Source organism: Artibeus jamaicensis, unplaced genomic scaffold (genome assembly GCF_021234435.1).
Source record: "Artibeus jamaicensis isolate MK-2021 breed Jamaican fruit bat unplaced genomic scaffold, CSHL_Jam_final scaffold_474, whole genome shotgun sequence".
Taxonomy (NCBI): Eukaryota; Metazoa; Chordata; class Mammalia; order Chiroptera; family Phyllostomidae; genus Artibeus; species Artibeus jamaicensis.
In genome coordinates this window covers 19,022,146-19,041,924 of record NW_026522046.1, presented here as the reverse complement: position 1 = coordinate 19,041,924, position 19,779 = coordinate 19,022,146, and the positions used below count along the sequence as shown (strand labels likewise).

At 39.2% G+C, this 19,779-nt stretch overlaps 1 pseudogene; it reads right to left on the bottom strand.

The window, feature by feature from the left end:
* Window positions 1-6,193: 6,193 nt before the first annotated feature.
* Window positions 6,194-19,779, bottom strand: part of LOC119062355 (probable inactive 1-aminocyclopropane-1-carboxylate synthase-like protein 2) — a 32,543-nt pseudogene continuing 18,957 nt past the window's right edge.

The following is a 19,779-nucleotide window of genomic DNA, read 5'->3' as shown; positions in this document are numbered from 1 at the left end:
CTTTTTGGTATTAATGAGTATAATTTTACATCTCTTTGGGAGTAATTTTAAGGCTCTATTTGCATGTGAACACACTATTAAGTCTTAGAAGGATAGCTTCCCTTGCTACCAAATGTAATGAAATTCATATTAACCTAAAATTTTTCTAGTAAAATATCATTGTTAAACCTTGTAAAACACAACTGATGTGTAAAAAGAACCAGAATGTTGCTCCTCTTTTGTTTTTATCACTGTTATTTTAAATTTTAAGTGGGCTTAGCTTTCCGATTGAAAAAAGAATCTCTGCTACTTTCATTTGGACATGAGTCAGAAGCTTACTCACCTCCAGAGAGCCTTGGGTCTGTCTACTCTGGTGGGGTGAAATGTCACGACTGTATTCTTGTTACCTTAAAGTGACTTCACCTGGAGTCTGAAAATCATTTAATTTTTCTTAAAACAGAAAGAAAAGCGAATTTGTTAAATAAGTTTTATGATCAGATGCAAATAAATATTGTGTTATTTGTTAAAACATTGGAGAAAAAATGTTAGGCTAGCTGTTCCACTAAAAATAGGCTTTGAATGGTAAGTAAGTAAGCAAATATATAAATAAATGGAATTTAATTGAGCATTTTATGCTTATGTCTTTAGCACTTGTATCAGATTATATTTCTCAGTGACCAGGTTTCTTTCTAAGGTAGGGAGTAAATGTGGGCAAAATTATAGTCGATTTGATTTGTTAATGCAATGATAATGTTCCTTTGCTGAGAAGCTCTTATCGTAGTTTTCAGGGTCTGGGCTTTCTCCTGGTAGACTTTAGAGTTGTTTATGGTTTCTGTAGGACAGATTGCTGCAGGTTATAGTAAAATCTTTCCTGCCCTGATCACAACAACTATTGTTATGGAGTCTGCCTTGCTCTTCAGGATACAACAGTCTGCTGGAAGCTAACATTGCAGAATGCTGGCCACCCTGCAGCAAAAGTCACACTTTGAGAGAAGACAGAAAAAAATCCCAAGAGGGTTCTAAGAAGAGAAAAATATTATTACAAAGAAAAAACTGAGACTTATATCAGAATGCTCAGATGAAAAACAAAACTAAAGCTTGAATGATGTTAATAAAAATAACAACTATTACTCTAATAACTCATTTCGGGCTAGACGCTGAACTAAACACTTTGTATTTATTAGCTCATTTATACTACCAACTTTTCTAATGACCAAAATCATTATCCTCCTTATTAACAGAAAGAATGGCTGAGAACTAGAAAGGTTAAGTGGCTTGGATTTGGAGGTAGGATTTAAAGCCTCTGTGTCTTGTTCTAAAGCCTATGCTTTTAACCATTACTAAACATCCCTGCCTCATTGACTTGTAGGGGGTAGAACTGGACTCTTGGCTTCAAACACAAGCAGTATCTTTATATATGTGTAGAGTAGATCAGTTATTCAATCCTTTCAAATTTTAAGGTCATTGAGAAAATGCATAAATAAATTTTCTTTCTGTCTTTCTTTGGTTTCACCTGTGAATTCCACAACTTTTGTTTTGTCCAATAAAATTTGTTGGGGTAGTATTGGTTAATCAGATCATACAGTTTTCAAGTCTACATTTCTATGATACATGGTCTGTGTTTTGCATTTGTGCCCTCCACCCAAACACATTTTTTTAAACAAGAGAGATTTCAATTTGATGCATTTGAGAAGTGCTTGATTCTTGGGGTATGGAAAGAGTGAGAGAACCACAATAGGGCCACGTGGGCTCTGAGTCACCAGTCTCTAAGGAGCACGTCGTCACGGTTATATGGCTCAGTCGTCCAAAGAAGGGCTCTCCTTTTGCAGGTTGTTGCTGTGATTGTAAGGCCTTTGTGTGGAAGGTGTTTCCTACACCTTGAACTCATCACCATCATTCTACATTCACCTCCCCTCTCCGTCAGCATAAAGCCCTGGACCTTTGTGTAGTTGGCATGGCTTGGTAGGAACTTTTCTTGTTAATCTCTATTACACATTGTCATTAGACTAAGCACACAGGCTAATCTAATTTGTAACAGTTTCCTGCTACTGAGCCTCAATAGTTTATCTAACTATTCCTATGCAGGGCGGGGCAAAGGTAGGTTTACATTGTTCCTATGGAAAATAATATAGTAATTAATAATAATACAGACGTAGACTCTGTGTTTTGAGTGCTCACATCTGTAAACCTACTTAGCCCCACCCTGTACTATTGGGTATTTCCGTTTATTCCCCTATGTTTTGCTACTTTGAGTGAGCATTTTCTGTTTTGGGTGGGAAGGGAAAGGTGGGCTCCAGAGATAGATGTCAGTTTCGTTGAAGTCCCCATTAACAGATTTTTTTAACACTTGTTAAATATTTCCAGAAATATTTTAGAGAAAACAAATAACTTTCTAATGACTTTAGCAATGTATAAATTATAAATCCCAGACTCAAATTCTGAAAACGTGAGCTTTCCTTGGTTTTCCCCAAATGGTAAAATAAGTGTGTGTGGCTGGCCAGGGGTGTGGCTGACTGCAGGGGTGGTGAGGACGGCGAGAAGCTGCGGGCCGGGCCACCGTCGAAGGGGCAGTAGTCTCTCCCCAGCTCTGCCTGGATGTTGCTGTGTGAAGAACGCAGTTTCAGTGTTGGCATAGAACTTTCCATTTTTATGCGGGATCTAGAAATCCAGGTCTTATAAGAAATCTCACAACTTTTAAGCCTTGGCAAGACAGTTAAAAGTGTTTTTAAAACCCACGTAGGGAAAAGAGAGTGCTGCTGGCCTGATGCAGCCACGGACAGGCTCTGGGGTTTATATTCTAATTCCCCAAAGTCTGGCAACAAACGTCAGCATTTTAAAGTGTTGTTTTCTGTGCCAGTAGGTATGCCACGGTGTCTGTGTGTTATTTTAGTTACTACTTTTAAAAGTATGGAAGGCCGTGTTTTCTTCCCTTATGATACTTCTCTACCTCTTTATTCGTGTGAGATTTGTTTGCCTTTGTGAGTGGCGATCTGGGCACTGTTTGCATAACACATCAATTCTTCACATACACACACACACAAATGTGAGTGTGATACTATGTTTTAATTAGATATATATGTTGCACAACCTCATTATAGTACAGATGCCTTAGTTTTACATGTCTGTGCTCACCCATCTTGCCTCTGATAAGATCCTAATATACCTCATTTCTTCAGTATCGGGAATTTATCTCTTGTTCGTAGCTGGAGAGGAACTGTTGTTTTTCTTCCAGTTTTCCATAAAAAGTTTGACTCATCTGGAATTAATGCAGCATGTGGTATGATGAATAACTCTAATATACTTTTTCTGTATTGATATCACTTTGGCTCAATACTATTTATTAAGTACTAATTTATTTCTCTGTTGTTGGAGATTCTTCTGATAGTTTGAATTTATTTTACCATTCTCAATTGTATTTTATCAGTCTGTTTTTATGGGGTTTGAATGGTTTCTTAATATGTAATTATTGCTTTGTGATTTTAATCTCTGATAGAATAAATTTCATATAGATATATCAAACTTCTTTATTATTCACACAAGGTGATTTTTTCGTGCCCTCTAATGTTTCTTTTTGCCAAAAAAAAGTATTAGCTTCTAAAACTAATGAATATTTTCAAAGATCATTAAATGTTATCAGTTGTGAATGAAGGACACATTATTTAGGGTAACTCATTATGCCCGGTGAGTGTGTCCGCTGTTGCAATGGTGTGACTGATAGTTTTCGTTGAATCATGTTACAAGTCTCTGAAATTAGGAAATGAAATAGATGGTCTCTTACTTTTCTTAAGATGCTGAAGTTCTGGGACTGGTGTTTGGTTTGTTTTTCTGAAATAACTGTAATCATTTAGAAGGCCCCCATGTCTGACAACACATGCCCTTTGTGATGTGGAGACTATTTCAGATATTGTCTTGTCTGGGGACCTCCCCTAACTGCCACCGCAAGACCCCACGCCAATATCTGCAGGCTCTCCTGGCTCCTCCTCTTTGCCCCCGACACCCCGTATATATCACTGCCCGCACCTTGGAACAACACAGTAGATGAATAATTTATTAAATGAATTCAGTCCCTTTTGAAACCTGGAAAGTTGGAGGTCTCTGGCATTGTAGGATTCTGCCTGATTTGCTTTCAAGAGGCAGTTTTATCCTGGCCATGGCTCAAATGTTTGAGATTGGAGTGAAAGCTAAAATGAGAACCAAAGTACCTGCTAACTGTAATGACAAGTCGAGCATATGTGGATTCTTTAAATTCCCTTCTTCGTCCAGGATGAACAGCAGGACCTGTACGTACATACAGAATTAGAAACTTAGAATATTTTCAGTCTCTATCCAGAAAGCCATGGAGGATATCCTAACGTTTAAAACTGAAAGCTGTTGTGTCTTCACACTGTAATTTATTGTTCACTGCCAGTGATGAACTGGTTATTCTGTTTCTAAGAGTGCACTGTGCTGAGGCTCTGGGAACTGTATTTATCTAGACAATGATAATAGATACCATATAAACAGAAATAACATTTTCCAATCTAGCATGTTTTCTACTTACATTTTGAAGAGGAACATTCTGGTAAATATATCTAAAATGAAGGTAGGGATATTTTACAACTGTAAACCATCCTTGCATAGCGGGGATGTAGCCCATTAATTCTCGGAGCTTGAGGCAAGGCTGACAATTCATAAGTGGTAAATCCAGAGAGTTATGAAGATATTAAATCTCACATCTGGTGAGAAAATGTGTTATTTCACTGGGCTGATTGATGGACACTTTCCCATTACAGTGCAATTTGGGAAATTGCACTGTTAATTGCTAGGGTTTCAGCAAAGCTCTGTAGTTCAATTCCAATTACTTTAGTTTTGAAAAACAGAACAGCTGGATAGTAAAATTGCCTGGAGCTGTCACCAAGGGAGGGCACAAGCCAGCTACCCGACCTCTGCCATTCCTGACTTGGATTTTCTACAGAATTACTAGCGAGGTCGAGGGCCCCCAGCACATGAGGCCTCCGTGCCATGTGCTTACTTCTGGCTCAGGAGCATGTCCTCTGCCTACTATGCTCAGGTGACAGCAGCCCCATCGTCAGTGCCCTCTCCCCTGATTGCTACCCATTTGCCCCTCACAAGGGAGGGGGCAGAAAAGTAAATCTCATCACATTTTGAGCTCTTAATGCAAGGTGATTGCTTCTTTTCTTGAGAAGCAGAGTTTTAAAATGCCCCTCCCCAGAGATTTCTTTGCTGTCACATTGATCATTTGGGGCTCTGTAGGGCAATTAACACGTCTCCACATATGATCTCTTTGTCTCTGGGTAAATATAGAAAGACAATTGCAGTCGTGGTTTGAAAATGACCTGGTACCACTGCCTAACTGTAACCCAACTGGGTTATTCAGCCCCCACTCCCCCACTGACCCCAGGCCACTGACTGTTGGAATTGGACACATGTTAGGTGTTTTCTCTGGTTAACATATTGATAGTTTAAGCTCTAGGAAGCTCTCTTCCTTGGAAAACTGAATCTATAAGGGGCTTTCTTTGGTAGTTTCAGGATTTAGGAGCCATAATAAAAGGAAGCCATGGCAAGTGTGATGAAATCTCAAGGAGGACAGGGTTGGGGAAGAGTTTCAAGAAGAAATCCTCATGAGAGGAAAGAAAGTTTGGTTGTGCAGATGGAAAATGTAGAGAAAAGAGCGTCTTGCCTTTCTAGAATCTCTTATTATTATTCAATATATTTTTGCATGTTCTAAATTCAGACTGATTATTTTTGGTGCCCTTTCAAGTCAATACCCCTGGAATATGTGTTCAGCACATTTGACAGGGTAAACTGAGGCAATAATTGGTGACTGCAAGAGAAGGGGCCTTTTCTGTTTGGCAGTTGTCTGTGCAATTATTCAGAGCCTAGATCTGCATAATACTCAGCTGAGAAATACCTGTCCAAACTGCCATTGCTATTGGGGTAATGCCTTTTGAGAGCCTTACCCCCCTTCTCTTCTTGAAAGGCTTATCAGTAGGGTTCACTATATATTTATATGGTCTGTTCCTTGTTCTTACACAATTATTCATTTTTAAGAGAATATGGAATTTATTATATATAGGATACAAAATAAAACCCATCCAGAGCTCCCTTTATTCCCGACAGGCTTTCCCACCCCAAACCTCCTAAAATCATTTCACACCACAACATGGCTAGAAAAGAATTAAAAAATGCAAAAGCTTCCAAAAGTGGCAGATGCTCAGCTCAAGGAGAGAGATGACTGTGTCAGATGAGCCCATTTCTGGGGGAGACAGATGTTTGCTCTGTCACACAGCAGGTCAGTACTACAGCCTTCTGGACCAGAGGCAGAGGTCAGGCATCCCTGAGCATGTGATTGGCTGTAGCTGCTGGTTGGGAGGCAGACTGTTGGCTCCCTCTGCACACCCTTCATATATGTTTGTGTCAAATCCTCCTTCTGCTTGGCTAGTGCTGGAGGGAAAGAATGTGTGGCAACTTTCAGGTGGAGGGGCTTCTCTGCAAAGGTGGGGCTGAACCGGCCAGGCTCTTTACCCAGGTAGGACTCTCCAGGGGACAGTACCAGCCAGTTGTCCAGGAAGCAGAGCTAGGTTAGCAGCTCTTCCTCAAATATGCATGGGCCCAGGTACTTTTAAGTTGACCCAGACATGGAGGCCACAGAAAAGGGATTCTTAATGCCTTCATCTTGGTAGTGATGCACTTGTGAGCTGTTTGCTGCTGAGAGCGATTAGTGGGCAGGTGCACTATGTCAGTCATTCTGTCCTGGAGCAGCTGACACAGCTTGTGCCGATGATGCCTGAGGTGCTGTAGAGGAAGCCCGAGGGACTCATGGCAGAGGGCACCTTCTTGTTGTGGGTGTACCAGGTGTCAAAACAAAGTCAGAGGTCCCCAAACTCTTACTGGTGCCCCAGATTATATGGCTTCTGTTGGGGTCAAAGGAACTTCCCATGGTCAGAACACTGTGAAATGTGACAGACTCATCAAACACAGTCTCATGTAAAGCTCATCTATGATTACATGTAGTGTGCACCTCTTGGCAAATTCTGGGTATTCCTTCAGTGAGTCCTGGGGGTAGACGCCTCTCAGAGGGTTCTGAGGGTTGATGAGCACGAGGATTTTGCCCCTTTCCCCCTTAGACCTAGCCACAAGCAGGGCTTTCACTAATTGGTCCACAGTCAGCTGGAATAGGTGGGTGTTCACCAAAGTGCTCTCACTGTCTTGACGGTCATGAATGAGCTCAACTTTTGCATACAGATGGGAAATATAGGGGAAGCCAGCATGGAAGGGGGGAGGTTCAGAAAGGCCTGACCTGGATCACACAGAACCGTGGACAACGCAGAGAAGACAGAGCAACAGCCACTTAGAACAACCACATTTTCTGCATCAAGCTGGGCAAGTGCTGGGCAGTAGTAGGTCAGGACCTGGGTCATTTATTCAATCAGGAATGCTTGTCTTGTTCAGTCAGAATATTCCAGAAGGAAGAGCATCAGTGTAGTTCATGTCACTCCAACTCGACCTTTCAGCCCTCAGATCAGTGCAGAGCTTGTTCTCACTGATACCAAGGGTAATGAGCCCAAGATGTTCTTGTCCCCGTGGTATTTGTCACTTGGTAGGTTGTGCAGGCCTTGAAGCTGGAGTGGTATAAGGCAGAGGTACCAATCCCATGGTTGGTCAGATCATGACTAACAAATGTAGCTTCTGAGTCACTCATTTGGTGACTTAGCTGGTCAGGTTGCATGGACGGGGCCTGCTGCCCACCTCCAACATCACCCCTAGAGTCCAGAGAAGGGCAAGGCAATAGGAGCTCCAGGCTACTTTTGGAGACTCTGGTTTCTGAGGCCCTGGCCCCTCATCTGGCCACAGGGCTTGTGGGTGGTGTTCGCTGGTGACTCATACATCGCCAGACTTTGGTCCAAATTCCTTATGCCCCATGAAATGGTCCTTGATCATCAGGGCTCAGACAATGCCCCACCACCCTCCTCCTCTCACTAATCTTCCTTCTTACACAATTATTAATAACCCCATAGAACTTTCAAAAGAGTCCCGGTTGGACAGTATATTATATAGCTGCCCTAATTATCAGTGTGTGTCTTCTGATCTTAAACAGTATCAAGTTTGGCAAGTACAATTTTCTCAGTCTCCCTGGGTTTTCTGTCCTGTTCTTATCCTTTGGAGACATTACTTGAGCAGTGGCCTGTCCCTCAATCAAACCATTCACAAAATCTTTGAGTCCTAGACATTTATGTCTGATGGGACCCATTAAAACAAATAAACTAATTAAAGGGTCAAATTAAAGGGTTTGACTTCAAAAAACCAAGGTCTAATAGTGTACACAAAAATTGTTTTTAATTATTATTTGTTCTTACTTTGTACCTTGTGTTTTGCGTCAGTGGCGAATCTGCCACTTCTGAACCTTTGCAGTACTACCTCTCTAAGATGTTGTTTTTTCTTCTGTAACTTTTCTTCCTTATGTTTACCTCCTTCTTCCTGACATTATTTCCACTCTTCTCTTATAGATCCCCTTTTCCATCTTCTCTCCTATGTGGATCTGTCCTGCTTCTTTTCTGCACTAGCCTCCAGCTCATGCTTTTTCTGAAGACTAGTTGGAGACTCTTGGACAAGGTATGCCTGGTGATGAACGGAGGTAGGATTGTTTATGTGCACCTTTTTAAATGAACTTGAACATTGCCAACTGCATTATTAATATGCATGTTATTAATGGAGACCCTGACTCTTTTTATTATCCCCCTTCAAAAACATTTCTTGATAATACGGATTTTGTTAGTCTTGTTTAAGTGTATGCACTAGGTATTTTTTCCCATAGAGATTCATTTATTTATACTCCTAATCACAGAGGCCACTTATTTAGATTATAGTTAGTACTCAATCTTAATCTTCTTTCAGAAAATCTTTGATGTTTAGTCCCATTTCATTCTTTCCCTTTCCATAACTGCTATTTCATGGAAAAATTAGATTTCTTTTTAGTAACTCAGTTATTCATAATTCTGTAATTGTTTCTCATATGTGATTTCTGTCTCCCTGGCTTTATCCAAAGTCTACTCAGGGCTGTGGGTAGGAATCATGTCTTCATACACTTTTTGGATCTCTTACAGAACTGAAGTTCTTGTCAAGTACATGGACACACTGCACTGGTCAGCTTGACATGTTCTTGACCAGAGATGTCAATAGTGTGACTGTCTACCATTCTTGGATCCAGGATGTGTTTTAGTCAGGGCTCACGGATTGCAAGCATCAGAAACCACTTTTAACTTACTTAAGAAAAAGTGAAAATGTTTCTGGGATCTGTTGAAAGGTTGGGCAGGGTTGCCCAGAAAAACTGAAGAAATAATGAAAAACCCAGTGATAGAAACATCAGAACCCAGGGCAGCCCTAGGGTTCCATGTAACTGTTATTAATGGGCAAATTCTATGGTCTTTGTGTTGTTTGGGTCAAGATTCAGTTTCTAGAAATGAGCTCAGGTCTTAAGCTCAGTTTCTGAATGAGGAAGGGTGTGCCTTGGGATGGTGTTACCTTCAGGAGTGGATAAAGACTTTAAAAAGCCCTGCCTCTAAAGCCTTCTCCTCTCTGCATGCCACCTCAGACTCCATGTTCATAAAGGTGCGGCAATAGTGTGGCTACCCTGTTGAGTGTCCTTTATTTCATTCCACTGTTGTTTCTTTGGCATTTCTGACCGAAGCAAACAGGCATGTCCTTGCTACTGCTCCACCATTCATTCAGTTTAGATTATCCCATGGCTTCTCTTTAGTTGGAGGTTTTATTGAAAGCTTTTATCTCCCTGTGGCATCTATTGGATTTCTATGCAGGTTAAGGCAATGAATAACAATACGAAGTTGCCAGCTCTAATAGAATGCTATTAACACAGGAAAAATAGTTTAATGCATGATTTAAAAACTTGCAGTTACAACATTTTTATTCCCTTTACATGTGTTCAAAGTAATGTGCTATCCTGTTATTTTTCCCCACTAAATTTTTTAAATTGAAACTCCTCAAAATGCATGAAGGTAGTGCAAAAGAGACAGACAGAGAGAGAGAGAAAGGGAAAAAAAGAAGGAAGGAAGGAATTTTTCTCCCATGTTTGCTCTATTTCCTCTTCAAGTAAGATCCATCTCCTCATTTCTAAGAATTAGAAGTTTTTACAGAGTGTTAATATAGCCAAGGAAGCTTCGTGGAGAACAGCAAAGAGAAGACTTAATAGACTGAATTCATTATGTCCTATACACTCACGTTGTTGTTTTTTCTTTGGACTGTCAATTGCTAGATATAAAATAGCTTTTATTAATTTATGTCATCATACTATGATGTGTTTCATTAATATTTAACAATGTTTTATTGCAAAAACTGTTCATTTACCATAAATAACTAACTTAAAATAGTTTCTACATTTGAAGGCATGATTGAATTATATCATAACATTGATGACTTTTTTTTTCCTGGGACTTGTCTGACTTTTTAAAAGGAAGCCCACTGGAAATAAGCTAATACTTTAATTCGCAGTATAATTATGACATTTTGAATCACTTTCATATCTATTACGTAATTGGGGAATCATAATTGTGATGTGAGAATGGCAGGAGATTTAGGACGAGGTCAACTTTGAGTCACATGGTACCAGTCACCCCAGAGATGGAAATCAATCATTCAATCATACTCTTAATGGAGCTCCATACAATCTTTGACCACTGAGGCTTGGTGAGCTTCTCTGGTTGGCGACGCTCTGTGTGCACCGTCACACAGCGGCAGGAGGGTAACACGTCCACAGGAAAATGGTGGTAGGAGCCCCCTGTTTGTACTCTTCTGCTTCTGCCCTATGTGCTTCCTCCCTTTGGCTGATTTTCATCTGCATCCTCTCCCTGTGACAGACTATAACCAAATACATCATATTTTCCTGAGTTCTGTTAGTCCTTCTAGAGAATTATCAAGCCTGAGACGGGTTTTCAAATACCCACAAACTTGCAATTAGTATCAAACATGAGGGCATTCTTGGGGACTGAGCCCTCTAACTTTGCAATTGACTAAACTCCCAAGAACTGGCCCAAACTCTCACTATTAGGTACTGATTCATTAGATTTTGGACCAATATTGAAATCCCGACGTTATTTCCTTATCCTTTTCTATCATGTAAGTCATTTTGTAAAAGAAACTAATTATCGGTTCAATTTTGGTATATTTATGCCAGACTTTACCCCCGAGTTTATTAAGATAAATGTATTTGATTAAAGAAACCAGTCAATTGGGAATATATCACTTAAATATTTTATTTTCTCTTTTAAAAACTATTCTGTTAGAAAGCTTTTTAAATAACTAAAGAGGAAGGAAGGGGGAGGAAGAGGAGAGGAGGGAAGGGGAGGGAAAACAATCAAGAAAATAAATTCCCACATATGGTAAAAATTTAAATAGTACACAAAAATTTATCTATGGAAAAGTAAATCTCCTGTCTTCTTCCTCTTTTAAATCTTTTAAAACAAGACTTGCTCCCCCTCCCTTGTAGTTCTTACATTTATGTCTTTATTAATGTTAAAGGATCCCTTTACAGTGATTGATTGAGGTCCTCAAGGTTCTACTGTTTGTGTGTGAAATTTCAAGCCTCCTAGTCAATCACAATTCTGTGTTCTTTCTCACTCCTTATCAGTAATTAGCAGGCCCCACTTCATTTTGTTTCTAATCTGTATTTACATTGCTTCTGGACTATCCTTTTTTCATGCCTGCCAGTGACCATTTCTTTAGCCTTTTTGATTTGGTGCCTCTTTTAAAAATATTTGCCCCTCCTTTCCCATATCAGTTCAACTACTGGTTGTTTATTGAGTGCCTAGCATGTGTGAGACATTATTTAATATTTTGAGAGTCACATTATGGAAATATCCAAGTCTTAGGTGGTGAGTCCATTGTGCTTTACATTCTGAAGTTAGATTTGACAAGTGTGTGTGCACACATGCGTGCAAGTATCTGTATATTTCCAGCCTTCAGCCTTTGGTAGGAAATTGTAGGAAATCATCTCAGCAAATATCTTGTCATGTTTCAGATACACATACTGAGCCATTAAATGATAGCTCATTTAAGGCAAAGCAGGAGCCACCAGGATGCAGGTCTCTAGACCTCAGTTTACTGTGTTGTAATTGCATTTCCTCTTCTTTCTACACATTATTGGTTCAGGACAATCACAGCCTCAAACCTTGCACACTGAAGACATGCAGGACACTTCCTACAGATTACAAATTGTAATTCCTCTGCAACTTCTCACACAAAGTTACCTGTTCAAGAAACAGGTAATTAAATATTTAGAATGTTGAGCAGCTCACTTAGGAATTATGATGAAACTCCTTTTTAATGTGATTGATAAATTCACATTAGGGAAGCTTTGTAAGGGCAGACAGAAGTGGGCTCCCCTCCCGGGCTTCTCCAGGTTGTGGGATAGAGCAGCCTCCCACAAGCCAAAGTGCTTTGAGGTAATAGCCTTTGGTTTTAATTTAAAAATTATATTGGTGAAAAAGTCAGAAAACGGTACTTGAAAAACAATGAAAATTTGTAATAATAAAAAATTATATTTTATAGCTTTTATTGTTTAGTAAAATCACATTAAAATGGTTACTCCAGAGGTATGTACCATCCTTATTTCTATCATATGCTAGTCTACCCTTAACTCAAGTGAATGCATACCCCAGCTTCAGACACATGGAGATAGAATATAGGGATGGGTTTTTAGCTGTCGACATTTTAGAGGCTTTTTGTGTATTAATATAGATAGAGTCATAACAAAGAAGCCTACTAAGCAGCACTCCCCATATATACATTTCACCATAACATTTTTTCCCACAGCTCACTCACCGGCATCTTTTGGGATGAGTGTTCCAGGGCATACGGTTTGGGAAAGATGTGTCTAGTTCATTGTTACTGCTCCATTTTCTTATGTAAATACATTCTTTCTTAAAGTAGATTTTAACTTAAATTAAATACTATAAGTATTAATTCTAATTTAATATGAAAAGAAATGCGTTCTATTATTTTTTACCATTTAGATAAAGGTTTTAATAAGCTCTTCTCAATATTTGGAAATAATGTCATTAGGTGCCTCACTGAGAAATGAGAAGACCTTGTTGTCACCTCAGTTCTGATACCTATCAGCTCTGGGATTTCAAACCTTTCTAGCCAATAACTTCTCTTTGCCTCAATTACTCATTTAAACATTTTTAAAAAATGGTAACACCTGTCCTATCTATTTCACAATATTTTGAGTATTAGATAGTTAAATTTGCTGTGTAAACTAGAAAGTATAAAAATGTAAGGTACTGTCAGTATCATTACCATTATTATAGGACTGATCTCATTTCCATTTTATCTTTTGTAGATGTTGGACAGAGTTCATAGAGCCTAGCAAACATTGCTGAACACCATTTGAAGTAAGGAACGATTGATTATTTGAATCAAATGTGAGTTGCTCTGAGGAGTTTCTTCCGTCCTCTTTTTAAAAGAACCCTCTCTGTATGTTTATATATGTTAGGTAGCTCTAATTTGTTTTTTTCCTATTTGCTCTCTGCTATCACAGCTACAATTTGCATGGGAAGCATTCTATGTCTTTTAATTTAGTTTTAAGCAAGATGGCAAAGTGTTTTAGTTTAATGCATTTTTCCCTTCAAGTTTCCTGTAAGTGGAATTTATGAGCAATTTTAGATTTATTCAGTTATAATGTCATTTTTAAAAGATTATCATTAGGCATTTTGATGGCTTTAGAAAAAATCTAGTTAAAAATTCCATCTTTGTTGTGAAAAGGAAAGCTCTTAAATGTCTTTAAACATAGTTGATCTTTCAGAGACCCTCTGTTTAGAGACAAGTTTGTCTCCTGAGTATATTGAACAACAGTAATTCATGGCATTGCTTCGGCATTCTGTATTTTCAAAGCAATTTGCAATCATCAATTCATTTAACCACCCAGCAGTCCCATCACGGAGAAGCCAATGTAACCTGACCACCACCTGAGCTGCTACTAGCGCCCCAATTACCTCTGCTCACACCGTGGAGCCTTGCTTTGATTAAAAATCACCCTTGGAACAAACGAAAGGCTAAATATAAGCTACTCCATTCAACTTCTTTATCTTTTATTTGCTCGCAAGTGGAATAATCTATTGGTATTTCAGTGCAAGCCATGTCCCCAGTACTCACTCCTTAGAGATGGTCGTCTGTATAAATATGAGGACAATCTGTTGTGATAAGATCCTTTTAGGAAACTTTTTGTACTCACTCTTTAAGGTCCAACTCAGATGTTATTTTATAACTGAAATGTTCCATAAAGCTTCCCCTTCTGTCTTGCTTTGATTTAATCAATTTCTCCCTCCCATGTTCTCACAGAATATTTAACGTACTTCTGTTATAGCTCTGGTCATGATTTTGGTGTAGCTCTAAGTCTAGCCTGCTAGCATTTCTATGCTCTGTACCCTCATCTCATTTATTCATCTATTCTCATGCCTCAGCACAGTGTCTGGAATATGTAGATACCCAAGCATCTTTAAATCCTGCTTTAGAACTCAGCGTCTCCAGGTGGCTTTCATAGCAACATCTGCATATTGCTCTGGTTGATGTGAAGAGTGGAAGGGGGGCACCCAAACCAGATGGATTCAGGGCAGTCTCCCTGGAGGCATTAATGCTTTGGCTAATTTTTCAGAATGATGACATTTTGGTGAAAAGGACGAGAGCCTGTCAAGAGGGGAGCAAATCGAGTGTATGAAAGCTCCAAGGAAGAAAGAGCATCACACACTGCACTATTAATAGTCTTAATAATAGTGACCATCACAAGTCAGCATCCTCTTTGTCATCACCACTGCTATTGTCACCTTACAGTTACCATTTATTAAGCACTTTCTAGGTCCCTGGCACTGCCCTCAGTGTCTCACAGACTTGATTTTACATAGTAACTATGATAGACACACAAGGGAGGAATTTTATACTATCATCCTCTTTCATATGAAGAAAAGTCAGATTCAGAGAGACTGTGAAACCCTTTGAATTCCTCTAGCTAGTAAGCAAGGTGTCTTGGATTTGACTCTTATGTCATGTGGGTGACATTTTGTGTGTTGCGCTGCTCCACTTAGATACCATTTCAGGCCTGCTTGCTTTTTGGAATACCTGCTGATTGCATGGCTCCTCTTTTCTTTTTTGTCTATGAACTGCAAGTGGTGAACAGTCCAGAGGCTACATTCAGTGACGCTTTTCAGTTCTGTGATTCTGTTCAGAATCCACACATCCTCTAACAGGCCTCCTATAGAAGGAATTGCCATTAACGGCACATGGAGCTCTGATCACAGGAGGAATGAGGACAGGAGCGGAGACCATTATTCTCTATTCTAAGATGTCTAAAGCAGACCATAACTACTTTTATGTTTTCATTCCTTGCTTTGAGGTCTACACCTTGAAGGCTAACTTTCTTCTCGGGTTCCCCCGATGGTTATTATTCTCAAAATTATAAAAGGGAAAGCTATTAGTGCATGCTCGTGCTGCTTAAAGAAGCAAAAACTTTTCAAATCTTGAGTACAATTACTTAGGGGGTGTTTAATTTAAAACACGGCAGACCGAGCTCTATTGCTTGAAGTTACAGTGTGATATGTTCCTTGCAGTGCTTTGGGTCATATAGTGGCTCATTGCGGAGTCAGCTGGAACCATTTGAGAGTTGCCTGACACAGGGCAGAGACACTGGCAATTTACACTAATCAAAGAAATCAATGACACAATGCTTCTGGGGTCTCTGAAGACTTAGATGTTACTTAAAATCCCAGCGGAGAGTGGTTTACTGTGTTCACGGGTTCCATTGCATCTTCCATCCCAAATGTACTATGTCATAAAATTAATTCAAGGGGCACTTAGTGCATATGAGAAGGATCCAGAACTGTGTCTTGTGGGATGGGTGCATAGGTGTGTGCATTTCTGTGTTAGTTTTTGGTGTGGACCATGTATTTGGTGATTTAGAAAGTGTGTGGTGATTATCTTTTCTTTCATTTGTATTTTAATTCCCATCACTCGCTCACACATCCCTGAGTAAAGGGACCTTCATCTTTTGGCAGTTGAACATATTTATGTTTAAATTAATCTTACATGATCCATCTTACATACTATTTGTTACAAATTTACCATTAAAGGTTGTGTGTTTCCTTGCTTTTGCACTATAAACACTTGCCTTAAGTGGCAAAGGTCTCGGTTGGAGGACATGGGCAATGGCAAGGCAGGAACCTTCAGAAGCATGGAAACTCGTGAGGTCTTAACAGATGCTTTCCCTTTTGGTCCTACAAGATTTTGTAAGACGTTATTATCATGGATATTAAACTAAAAACTGAATAGGAGGAAAAAACGGAGAGCACTAAATTTATGCCCATGTCATATAAATGGATAGAAAACCATTAATTGTCATAAATATGTGTTCCTAAGTACACCATAGGCTTTGTGGCATTAACCTGGACATTCTCAATGTGATTAGGTTAACAAAGGCCACCTTAAAGAACACAAAGAAATATGATTGTGTTTCAAAAATAGGCACAGGATATATATAAAACTGTGAAAGTATTAACACAATTGTATAAAAGATAATAAAGCAAATGAGCATTGTTCAGACAGTGTCAAGTAAAGGGTGAATCATGGAAGTTTCTTAATTGGGGTGGGAAAATAATAATTTTTTAATACATCAAAGAAAATTTAATAGAATCATTGAATTTCAGAACAATTTAACAAAGGCAAAATGATAAATTACAAAGTAAAAATCATGTGAGATATGTTTGTCATGATGACTAGGTTTTGAAAAAATCCAAGTAGCCAAATTAGAGTTTGAGTTATTTGAAATCTAATGAGAAAAAATAGAATTAGGAGATAGAGGTGAGGAGTCATCCACTTAATGCTCTTAGATAAATATTCTATAAACATTAAAATAAAGCAATGAAGGGGACTTCCAGTCAAGATGCAGGTATAAGTAGACACAATTTGCCTCCTTGCACAGCCTCAGAAAGAATTACAACTAGACCTTAAAACAGGTAACACCCAGGACCATCAGGAAGTAGAGCCGAATTGAAATCTGACAATTAAGGATTTAAAGAAGCCATATTCATCCAGAGGGGTAGGAAGGGTAGAGTCAAAGAGACAGGGGGAGGGGTGCAGAGACACAGTGTGGCATGGAGAGGTGGGGGCGGTGGCGGTGGTGAAACAGAGGGTTCCATGTTCATGCATGGTAGATAAAACCTGGGAGGGATACCTTGGAAGTGAGAAATCCCAACTCTAGGCCAGACTGCACAGATCAGGGTCCATTTCTAAGATGAATCCCCATAACTTCTGGCTATAAAAACCAGTGGGGGTTGGGGTGGCAGAAGAAACTGCTGGATTTTTAGGAGACTTTATTTAAAGTGCATGCAGGGACTTAGAACCTATGCAAACTCACCAACTCTGGGATTCAGCACCAGTGCAATAGTTGGAAGAACTCTAGTCATGTATGGGAAGTGGGTGAATGACTGGAAGTGGGGCAAGTACTGGGCAAGTACTGGCAGCAGCATTGTCCCCTCTCTGACCCCTACCCCGACACAGAGCCTCAAAATGGTGAAGCAGGTTGCTGTGCCCTGGCAATCACCTAAGACTCCACCCCACACAATTTACACATGTCTTTTCTACAATGGGCCATGCAACTAAGACAGGGAGTAAAAGCCACTCTACTGAATACACAGAAACAAACATAGGGAGGCTGCTAAATTGAAGAGACAAAAAAATGGCCCAAATGAAAAACAGAACAAAACCCCAGGAAAAGAAATAAGTGAAATGGAGATAACCAACCTATCAGAGTTCAAAACACTAGTTATCAGGACACTCAAAGAACTCATTGAGTACAGCAATGACATAAATAAAGAAATAAAGGTTACATAAGTGAAATAAAAAAACATCTGCGGGGAACCATCAGTGGAAGAGAGGAAGCCAGGATTCAAATCAATGATTTGGAACATAAGGAAGAATAAGCATTCATCCAGAACAGCAAGAAGGAAAAATAATTTTAAAAAATGAGGGTAGTATAGAGTCCCACTGGAACCTCTCCAAATGTTCCAACATCCAAATTATAATGGTGCCAGAAGAAGAGGAAGAGCAAGAAATTGAAAACTTATTTGAAAACAAAATGAAGGAGAACTTCCCTAATCTGGAAAAGGAAATAGACTTCCAGGAAGTCCAAGAAGCTCAGAGAACCCCAAAGAGGTTGGACCCAAGGAAGAACACACCAAGGCACATCATAATTACATTACTCAAGATTAAAGGTAGGAGAGGATCTTAAAAGCAGCAAGAGAAAATGATACAGTTACCTACAAAGGAGTGACCATAAGACTATCAGCTGATTTCTCAAAAGAAAACTTGCAAACAAGAAGGGGCTGAAAAGAAGTTTTTGAAGTCCTGAAAGGCAAGGACCTACATCTAAGATTACTCTATCCAGCAAAGCTATCATTTAGAATGGAAGGGCAGATAAAAGTGCTTTCCCGATAAGGTCAGCTTAAAGGAGTTCATCACCACCAAGCCATTATTACATGAAATATCGAAGGGACTTATTTGATAAAAAGATCGAAACTATGAACATTAAAATGGCAACAAATTCATAACTATCAACTGAATCTAACAAAAACAAACTAAACAAATAACCAGGACAGGAACGGAATCATAGATATGGAGATCATTTGGAGGGTTATCAGCTGGGAGCAGGAAGGGAGAAAATTGGGGAGAAAGCTTCAGGGATTAAGAAGCATAATTGGTAGGTACAAAATAGACAGGAGAGATTAGGAATAGTATAAGAAACAGAAAAGCCAAAGAACTTTCCTGTATGACCCATGGACATGAACTAGAAGGGGAATGCTGGAAGGAAGGGGACACCAGGTAGAAGGAGGCCAAGGGGGAAAAATTGGGACAGCCGTAATAACATAAGTAATAAAATATATTTAAAAAAATAAAGCAATTAAGGCAGCACATTAAACATAATGCAATGTATAGGTAGGCCTTAAAATTAGTAAAAACTTTTACTGCATTTAAAATTTTTCATTGACTAATCCTTTTCCCACAGCAACTATTCTCATCTTTATCTACTGTCTTAAGACAATGCTTTCAAATGTGGTATGCTTTGTTTTGGTTATGCAGTTATGGCTCTGCTGACCACCATGCCAACATTCAATGGGTTCTGATTGGATCGCTAAGTTACTGAGCCTTTGTCCCAGGCACTATGGGTCTGTATTCACTTGTTCTTTGCTCCTCCTCTCTCTCCTCCCTTCTCTCTCTTTTCACTTCCCTCCCTCCCTCCAACTTTTCGTCTCTGTTTCTCTGGGAAATACAAATACCTCCAAGACTTCAGCTGTGTAGGGAAGTCAAGAAACAAAATTTCTTATACCATCTTTTCTTATTGTTTTAATGAGAGTTCACAGCTCTCATTCTAATTATCCCCAATTGCAAACACTGAGCATTTAAGCATATGAGTCATTTTTAATAGTTATTAACCAAATATTCAAAAGCAAATTCACATACACAGTACTTGAATTTGTGTAAAGAACTCACTGGCAACAGATTTAGTATCCTACTTGGGTATTAATAAAACTAAAAAAGCCTAATTGACTAGTTGGAGTTCTTAAAAATAATAGTTTTAGAAAAAGTTTAATTGTGCTAAGCATAATGTGGTATGTATATTTTTAATATTACAGATTAACCTTTATAGCAATGAGCAAATACTTTAAGCATATTTTTAAAGTTCCATCCATGCTGTCTCAAAGGGCAGGATCTCCTTTCTTTCTGCTGCATAGAATTCCATTG